Raw genomic sequence first — 10,264 nt, 5'->3', positions numbered from 1 at the left:
CTGCAGTCTTATGCTGTTTGGTACCCCAAAACCTTTTGGTGTGTGGTCCTCTTGCATGAGAGAGTCTGCAATGGCAATGCCACTGTTCCTTCCACATGTGGGTAAAGGTGGAAGAAAAAAGTCAGCAAAATGAGCATTCTAAAGGGTACTCCATGCACCCCAGAAGCTGGGAATGCCTACCTGTCAGAGCCAGGCAGAGGATGCTCATTGTCCCCAGCCCTTCCTTTCAGATTTTGCAGGACAGTAGCCTCATTTCCTGGAGCACATTAGACAAGCAATTGTAATTAGCAAGTGATTCCATGGAAATAGCTGAAGTACTCTAAGTTATAGCCCAACAAATTTCTAACCCATGTCCAATCTCCAACTCTTCCCACTGAAGTCAGAAGCAATCCTTCCTGCCCATCTACAGTTCTTAGAAATGCAGTGAGCATTTAAAATTGTGGACATCTTGCCCGTTCTTATAACAGGGCAGGAGTCAGATTTCCAAAATGCTACTCATGCTGCATGGAAACTTCCTTCCCAGAAGTCCCCTTGTTTCCAGCAGACAATCCCTTGTTTCACTGCTAGCTCTAGGTGCAGCCAAGCATCATCCTATTTAAAAGTCATCTTCCAACAGCAGCAGCAATGAACACATTTGGCCAGCTAATTCACCTTCTGCAGTCACAGAGCTGGACTCACAACCTGCTTTATCTCCTGGCAGTGCAGCTTGTAAAACCAGCTCCAACTGGTAGCAGAGAAATATATAAAACAAGGAGAAGGGTTTTATGAGAAGGTGGGTTTGTGGCTTCTTATTTTGACCTGTTTCCACGAGATTCTTAAAAGTCTCAAGCCCTGGAATTAAGGAACCTTGCTTGTGCCTTATTTTCCAGCAGTTTCTTTAGAAGATGAGTCATTTGGAAAGCACGGGAAGCATCAGAGTAATTGCTTTGATGTCTTTTATAGAAATTTGGGATGGATTTGAAAGAAATGAGGGAAGTGCTGTTATTTCCTCTTGGAATGGCAGGCTGACATGACTGGTGCTGTTATACAACCAAGCGAGGAGCAAACAGCGGCGCACACGCGAGCCCGGCAGCGGCCGAGGAGCTCGTCCTCCTGATCAAGTTTGGGTCTGCATGCTGATGGACTCAGCAAACAAACACTCATGTTTATTATAACAGAATGAACAGAATGTACCACAGAGATGATGACTCACTTTTCCATAGGACGCCTGTCTATTCTCCGGGTTTGGAGGGGGAAATGTTGCACCTCTCGCTCACAGTTTGTTTTACAAAGCTTTAATGAGCCTGTCCCAGCGAGCTGTCGCCCTGCTACGTAAAACCTGATTCATTTGCCTTTGTGAAAATAAGCGTGGCTTTTGACAGGACACCCTGCGCTAGGCCCTGCTAAATCAGCCAGCCAGACTCACTCACAGGTGGTTTGAGTCTGGAGTGCTTTCTGAAACAAAAATATGCAGCCAGCCTCAGCAGCATGTCGGCTGTTTTCCCTTGGGTGACAGGCTGTCCTGCTGCATCCAAAGTACCCCTCCTCCTCCTCCTCTGTGGGACAGAGTCTGCCTTTCACACTGGGCCTCTAAAACCACGGCTTTCCGTAAGAAGAGGGTTTGTTGAAAGCAGAGTTCGGGGAAGGGGCAATGAAGAAATGATCACATTTTTATTTCAAAACATGTAAAACTCAAAAAAAAAAAAAGCTGCCTATTAATTCACAGGAAATTCTGATTGAAGTAGGTGTCCTTACAAGACCCTCCTGCAAGAAATTCAAACGAAGGGAAGGGGAGGGAAAGAGATTTTAAAGTAAACAAGTGAGAAGAGCCAGGGAAAACAAGAGCAATGAGCAGAGTCTCAGGTGGCTGACTTGGCAGAGTGGGGCGTGAAGGAAGGAAGAGGCTGTGGGACAAGGAGCCGCTGGCGTTTACAGTAGTCAAGAAGTCTCCAGAGTTTGTGACTTTAACCACAAGTTGCTTAACAACACTGTATGATCCTTCTCCTTCACATCCAGCCCCAGCCACGCTGGTAAATCCCTCTCTGAGTCAAGAGGGGGGATGCAGGTGCAGGGTGGTGGTGTTGGACAAAGGAGCAGGAGGAGGATTGGCAGAAGGGGTGTTTCACTGCCCCCTGAAATTACAGGAGTCGTGATGAGGAAAGACAGCTCCTGGCTCAGGTCTCAGTCCTGGATAGGAGGAGGCTGGTGAGTAACAAGTTTGGGATTGAGGGGCTGCCCTGTGGTGTAGACAGGGCCACGTACAGCTAGAAAGAATTTTTTTCACCCCTGAAGTCAGTGAAGGCCTTCCAGTGCCAGAAGAGAGTCAGGAGAGAAGAGAAATGTTGTGTTTGTCCCTTCCCAGTGACGGATGCAGGAGAGCAGAGGATCCACTAGCCAAGAGGTGAATGTGAACTGGCGCTTCAGGGACCAACTTGTTGCTGTGGCTTTCTACCAGGCATTGAAAGTTACTGTGAAAGGCACCATTGATTCATGTTTGTGATGGAGATTAACCTTAGCTAAGACTCTGCAAGTAAGAAAACCATTTCAGATTAAGAAATGAAATATTCCCCAGGCTAAAGACTGCTCAGGCTATATATCTCATCCCTATGGGAATTTGCAAGGATCTGCAAACACATTGTTTTAAAGCTACCAGCTGCAAGAATGGAGAAATTAACTGAATGACAGAAAAGCAAACCCTAAAATAGTCACCATTAACCCCAGGAGGGCTGGGGGTGTGTTGAGCTGTGGTTTTCTGTGCTCGGTAGCGATGTGTCATCAGAAAGAGCCTGCATTTAACAGCAGAACAATGCTGTGCATGCTGTCACCTTCCCAGGGGCTCACTGTGCAACAGCTTCTCCAAACTGCTCCATTTCCACTGCTGAAGCAGCTCATTAAAAAAAAAAATCCTCATACAGCTGGGAATTATAAAACTCTGCAAGAGCCTGCGATGCCAGGACCTTTATTTGGAGGCACACCTCCGTTCCCAGTGCTTTGGAAGCTGGCCTTTTCCAAAAATCTTTCTATAGATGCTCAAGAAAGGATGGATATGGCCACAGTCCATTCAGCATGAGTGATTATATCTTAAAGGGATATTCCCTCTCTTTAAAAATTCCAATTCTTCTTAAAAATTCTAACCCATCTTCATGATGGGAGAAAAAAAAAACCCCATCACAAAAGAACCAGCCCTTGTGCCTATGTCAGTGTCTTAGCTGTATACATTTAAACATTCCATTGTAAGCTAAGATTATCTTGCCTCCTGCCCACTGAGACATGTGGGTTTGGCTTTATAAGACTCATAACTGGCCTGCTTGAACCCTGTCCAGCAAGTTTTCATCTAAATTGATTAGGACTTGGAACGTATTTTCTTGGACAAATTGTGTTCTAATGAATAGAGCACTCCCTCACAGCTGTCCTGCCAGAAAGCCAAGATTTTTTCTGTCTAAAAATCATCCCAAAGTGACCCTTAGTTAAAGTTCAGAATCCGTTTTCATTTTTTTAATTAAGAAAAGGTTTGCTTAATTCCATTCCATACATTTCAGCGCTAGGCAGCTGACACACGATTCCCCCTGAACACTTTATTTTAAAGAATTTGGTTGTGATGTCAGGTCTGCCACAGACAATACATTTCTAAACACACTGTTTACATTAAACACAAAGCATGAGGATGGTTTCAGCAGGAGGAGAAGCCTCTCTCACCCCCCTACCTGTAGATGGCACATAGAGCAAACTCAAGTTCGGCTCTGTTCCCCACATGATAAATTTAAACATTAATGAAGACAAACAGGGAATGCCACTATAAAACCTCACCCAAGCACCAGATATTTCCACAGTGCCCTTCTCCAGGGACAAGGCTCCCCAAGAGACCCCTCCTCACCCCCAGTAAGTACCTTCATGGGCTCACCTTCAAGTCCAAGGGGGCACTGGCTGGGAATTCCTGCCATTAATTATTGCTGGCCAAATGAAGCACTTCCCCTGCTCACTCCGGGGTAAAAGCTGTCCCAGTTAGGATAAATGCACCTTTTCTTTTTAGCATTTTGCTCCATAGCTGTTCTCCCAGATGTCCCAGCTTGAAACCTCAGTAAATGTTTGTGTTATGATTAGCCCATCTGGAATTTTTATTCTACGACCACTCTCATGGTAGAGGAGGATTTCATTCAATCCAGAATACTCAGGGGACATCAATGGTTACATCATATTCCTTATCTCCCAGCAAGAGTATTTCTAGGAACCAGGAGTACAATTTGAGACAAGATCAGATCCTTTCTAGTCTTGCAAAAGATGGTTCTGACCCATGTGGAAATAATGTGTCTTCACCATGTTTTCAGGACATAACTGACACGTGGCACTCAGAAATTAAATATGTATGCAGGAATTTAAAGGAACTGGTCTTTCAAGAAACACAACTTCCCAAGTCTTTAAACATTGGATATATCTTTAACAAGACAGGAAATGGAGGCAAAGTCACTTCTCCTCAGTCTTGAATGGAATTTGGCTACTTCATCTACCAGTCATGCTCACAAGAAATTGCTCTGCTGCAGAAGGAATAAGCATCATGGTGCTGCTTGTGGAAAATGGGCCATAAAAAGAAAGGGCATGCTGAGCTTCAGAAATTTACCTGGAATTCCCTGGAGAAGATGGTAGTTGCTGCAGTTATTCTCCAGTGCCTTTACTGAAGGCTGGTTCAGTCACATCAACATGATTTGTCAATATGCATCATTAGATAGCAAGATCTTACACAAGCTCTTAAGCTTCTTTGACAGACTGATTCAGAAAAATATCATGCACCTCTTCTGGAGTCCCTGTCATCTTTAGTTATGGGTGAAGAAAACTGGGTACATCTGCAGCCATTAATTTGAGCCCCATTTTAATAAAATTTCTGTGTGCTCTTGAACCATTAGAACCTAAATATAACGACAGGGAGTGAACACGAACAAGATTTGCTAACACTTTATCACACTGTATTCTGCAGCCTGCTATTGTCTGGAGATGTGCTTATAATGAGCAGATTATACAGCATTAAACCCTCCTGAAAGCATAGACAGAAAATATGATATAATCTTGCTCGGAGCAATTATCTTTAAACACAAGAGCAGCTTCAGTGCCCAGTGGAGAGTGGCAAGCAAAGTTATGGGCCCAAGGCAAAACCATGACCAGCTGCCAAGAAACATCCTCCTTAGCCTTTGTTAGAATTTGCCTTTTTAAAGTCATTGTGCAGCATAATTAAGTTGGTAACATGCAGATGAGAAAGTGGAAAAAAATGTGAAGACATAGGGAGATGAAATGCTAAAGCACTGAAAGATGTCACCTCCTCTGTGAAATGGTTATATTGTGAAATAAAAAGAGAAGAAAGAACGAGTCATTTCAGGATAAGTCTGGAATGAGAGATAAGAAGATTGCAATCTTCTGGTAGTCTCCCACAAACCCTTTTTATTTGCATTCTACATCACAAGGGCTGAGTATGAGCACAAAGCAAGGGGGCAAGAGGGAGAGAACAGGCAAGATGAACTGCAGCCCAAGAAATGGGATTTCAAGACATGGTGGCTCTTTCAAGGTCCTGAGAACTTGATGCACATGAAATGGAACATGAGCAGCAACAAGAGCTAAAGGCTTGATTGAGACCAGGTCACGGGAGAATGAATAACTTTGAGATCATGGATGTACAATGGGATAGGAAGGCAGAAGAGGGAGCAGAACTTGAGTCAACCCTTGTGGTCATCCTCTGGTGGCTCCTGTGTGCTACCAAGCTGATCACAGGCTTTAAGTATTTTTTGGTTGTGCTCCAGCTTGTTAAACACGCTCAGCTCCTCTCACTGTTTATATATTTTGCAGTGTGGGATGTGTGAGTAGTTTCGTGACATTATTTAAAGCTTTTAAGCAGAGATAGACAAAAACATTGAGACAGAGACAGCAAACTGTTTCTGGAGTTGGAGAGGAGATTTCAGGCCAGACCCCACGTCCAGGTTATGTTCCCCTTGCACCATTTCCAGTCTTGGGGAGCAGCTGGGAATTTCCTGATCCTGAGGTGACCCACAGGTGGGCATAAGGCCAGACAAAGCCAGACTTGTGCTGCCTGCTCCCCGCTGGGCAAGCAGGGGCTCCCCAGATACCTGGGGACAGGAGGGGACAACAGGCATCCACTGCTGCTGTCCCCTGGCTAGGGGCTCAGCAGGCTGAAGTTCCAATATTCACTGTGAGCATTTCTTGCCTTCAGCTCTGCTAAGAGCTGCTGCAGTGTGGTTTGAAGCACAGGAACTGAAAAGGAGAGAGCAGTGAGCTGCTCCCAGGGTTTGTGCAGCAAGCAGAGGGCTTTGCCCTGGCTTGTTCTCCTGGCATGACTCAAAGGCTGGCATGGAGTGGCCCCCCTTTTACAGACAGACAGACAGACAGGCAGGAGACTGGCAGCAAGACCAGGCATTGCATTCCCTTTAACCCTTACAGCAATTAATGAGCACCCAGGAGTTACATGGATTGCCAACATCCCGGAGCAGCCCGGGCTCAGGCTGGATTTCCACTCTGCTTAAATGACTTCTGCCCAGGGACTCAGACTCCAAAGTCTCCAAAAAAACCAAAAAAAACCCCAAAAAAACCAAAACCAAAACCCACCACAAAGCAGGTGCTGGACACCAGATACACCAGCTACAAGCTCGTGGTAGGTGGTGTTTTGCAGGACCCATCCCTGCTGAGGGACTGCACATTTGTACCTGTGTGGCTGGATGGAGGGACAGAAGGGTACGGGAGAGGCACAATACAGCATGATACTGAATGAGCCAAAATGGCAGTGCTAAACAAGCAGAACAGAGAGCCAAAGAGAGATGGGAATGGAGTAGAAAGATCAGAATTATGGACAAATTAATGAACCAGCAGTACTGGAAATGGCAACAAGCTGTCAGACCTTCATCTCTTACAAGGAACAACGAAAATATCCTCGTTTCTGGCGATTTTGATGGAAATAGAGTTATGCAACACTGATATTGTTCACAGTGATTTAATTAGGAGTCTGTCAGCACGGTCAAGCCTAATTAACCTGGTATTTAGCCTTTTATAGGAGACAGTTATAAAAATGCGCCCTTCACTAAAGTCCAGCATTCTAGACATGGCCCCAGTCCTAGAAGGGGCACCTTTTTGGCACAGCAGGCTCTTGAGACCATCCCACTAAGGTGCTAAGATATCTCTGAAAAGTTTACAAGTTCATGCTGCATTTCTTGCCTAGACAGTCCTCTCCTTGCAGTTTGGGAATCTGGGGTGTCTGAGGAATGCAGAGTCAGGCGTCCTGGCAGCATCCCATCACCAAAATTATTTCACAGAGAATTAATCCCCAACCCTGACACTTCTTGTCATGTGAGATTCAAATCTCTGCCTTTCCATGCTCATTACAGCTCAGCAAATGCAAAGACTAGACAATGGACTTGCACCACTCTGAACATTTTGGTTTCTGGGCTGGATAGTGACAAAAGCAGTTCACTATGTGGAGGAACAGGCTCCTCTGGATGTCAGCAAGTGCCTATGGGTAGAGTATGCCACAAACCTCAGCTGCTGTCATGCACAGCCCTATTCACTGGGGCCACAGCTCCTCTAGCACTGCCTCCTGCAGCTGTGGGACATGCCTTTCTCCTTGCCTTGTGGCAGCAAGCACACAGCAGCCTGGAGGCACCAGTGAAATCAGTTAGGTCTCTAGTGGGCTCTCTTGGAGGGTATTATAGATAAGATTCAAATAGAGGCTGAAAAATTAATATAAATGAGAGTAACAACCAATACTCCCAGAAAATCCCATGTTCTGCAACTGTTATTGCTTCATCAGTGACAGGAAAGAGCAGTGTTCTAAAATAGCAGTTCACTTAATTGAATTTCCCTTAAGGCACAGAAAATAAGCTTCCATGAAGTGGTATCAATTGTTCAACAATAACATGTTCTCCCAGCTGAAAACTGGGTTAGGAATTTGTATTGTATTTTCACAAAACATAATTCCTAGCCCAGTTTCTTCCTCCTCCTTGAGATAACCAGGCAGATTCCACCTCAGTGATCACTGAGTTAGACTGTGTGGGTCAGTCAATGAGTAACCAATGTCCAGCTTCTCCACACTCCTCCTTAACAGAGCCTGCTGGATCCACCACGGGGCTTTGGCTGCACAAAGCCATTAAAGGAGCTCTTTGATTAAACACCTTTGTATTTAAGGGTTTTTTTGTAACCTCTGCATCTTTATCCTCTCTGCTGAGGTTCACGACTGTGTCAAGCCCAGGTGAGGTCAGCTGCACACAGGACTCACATTCTTGTCCTTCCTGGGTTAGAGGGCAGGCAGACCTGTACACCTCAGGGTGCTGAGAAATGCAAAGGAGCACTCAAAACTACAGAGCAACGAGGACTCACCTTTTTCTGGTAATACAGAAAGTGTTAACAACCAACACTCACGTATTTACGTGTGAAATATTATCTTTCTGAAAGTTTGTCATAAATGCAGCTCAGAACGCAGGGATGGCTATGCTTTCCAAATCTGTGCAGCAGGAAGAATATTTCCTAGGGAATAAGGTCAAAATATTAGCATTCAACTGAGTCCGTATGGGCCAAATTAATGAAGTTGCTGCTCCATCACAGACTTCCATAGGTGAAACCTGAGAAAGCGGTTGTATCAACAGCACATCAATCCATGGCACTGGTCAGCAGGACAGAAAACCCAGCCTCCAGTTTCAAAGTTTCATTCAGCTTTGGCACAGAAAGGTTAACTGGTGTTTAAACAATGCTTCTGAACAGATAATGTTAATTAAATGTTTGCATTCAAATCTCATTACACAGTGCAATAAGTTTGCTTTCTTTACAAACACTGAGCATCTGCCGTGGAGCACAAAGCTGGGGGTGCAGACTCTAATGAGTAATAGTTCAATCCATGGATCCTTCTAAAACTAAAGGCAAGGAGAGGAGAGTGTTTGCCATCTCCAGACTGTGTGTGTGTCTGCCTCTAAGTTTCCTCTTATTCTCCAGGGGTTTGCAAAATTATGTGTTTAAATATTCATTATCCTTCCACTCTAATACTGCTTAAAACTCCTTTTTCAAGCCCAAGGATGACATAGCCAGTGGATGAAAATTATATTCCATAAAAACAGTCTTTTAGCAGCACTGGGTAAGTCAAACGCCCTGATGAGAAGGGAAGCAGCTAAATCATCCATCCAGATGGGAAATGTTGACAGTCCCTTGACCAGAGCAGCTCTGCAATACAGAGAGGTGTGCAATTTGGCTTTGTGAAGCAGACATCATGGAGCTATTTATCCTGTCCTCAAGCTGAGCAGGAAGTTTATTAAGCTGGCCTTTTGCTGGACGTTTCACCTGGCTGCTGTGTTTCCTACTGGAATGCAGGGCTGGATGGGCCCTTCCTGCACTGACGTCATGCATTGCCATGAGGAGGATTTCTCCACGAGCCTAGGACCCATTCCTCTGACCCCAGGAGCACATTGGATGTTGTGCATCCAACTCCTGACAGGAATGCTTCATTTTGCTCTTGAGCAACCATTTCTGAGCAAGCCAGGAGCAGAATCCAGCTTTTCTTGGCTGGAGGAATTGGGATGTCCCAAAATGGGGCTTTTTAAACAGATGAGTGAAAAAGCAGAGAGCCCAAAGGACCATTGCTCTCCAAAGAAAATCATACAAATCAACAAGGAAAAATTCCTCTCCGTAGTTCGGCTTTCCACGATGGTCAAACAGCTGTGAGCTGTTGGGCTCAGCTCTGCTCCAGCAGAGCCCTCAGTATCCACTGCAGTGTCTGAGCAAAACCCCAGGGGACACAGCGAGGTCCCTGGGCCTGCTCAGGCAGAGGCTGAACAAATCCACTCTGAGAGTGCCCTAGACTTCCTGTGGGACACTGCCTTGGTCAGAAAACTGCTCCTTGCACGTCCCTTCCTGCCAGCCCGGCACCCTCCTCCCCTGGGCTGGGCTCCTTCAGCCAGGCTTGGCTGAGCTGTGCCTTCCTGCCCTGCCAAAGGGGTGGCCCTCAGCCAGCACAGCTGCTGGGGACACCCTTGTGCTGCCACTGGCTGCTCTGGCAGGCTGAAAGCTGCAAATGTGGCCCTGCTTGCCATGCAGGGCAGCTCTTACCTTCCCCCAGGCCCAGGACAGTCATGGGGTGCTGGACAATGGTTGGGAGACAGCATTACACCCACCTGAGGGCCAGGGAGGAGAATGGGGGTGATGACCAAGCTTTTTAGACTTCATGTGGTGACCCACCAAGTTCCCCTGCAAATGCATCAGAGAGAACAAGGGAGCCCATGTTCTGTAATTTTCCTGAGCATGACCATCCCCT

The 10,264-nt window shown here is 45.8% G+C and overlaps 1 long non-coding RNA gene across 1 annotated transcript; it reads right to left on the bottom strand.

Annotated features, from left to right (window-relative positions):
• On the bottom strand, positions 1 to 3,976 carry LOC143694260 (uncharacterized). The gene is made up of 3 exons (XR_013182604.1): positions 3,881 to 3,976; positions 181 to 256; positions 1 to 88 (listed from the first exon to the last, which is right to left on the bottom strand). It is a non-coding gene; the product is annotated as an uncharacterized LOC143694260 (long non-coding RNA).
• Between the last annotated feature and the right edge of the window lie 6,288 nt (positions 3,977 to 10,264).

This window comes from Agelaius phoeniceus, chromosome 6, assembly GCF_051311805.1.
Source record: "Agelaius phoeniceus isolate bAgePho1 chromosome 6, bAgePho1.hap1, whole genome shotgun sequence".
Taxonomy (NCBI): domain Eukaryota; kingdom Metazoa; phylum Chordata; class Aves; order Passeriformes; family Icteridae; genus Agelaius; species Agelaius phoeniceus.
Note: the sequence above shows the minus strand (reverse complement) of the source record. Positions and strands in the feature narration are given on the sequence as shown.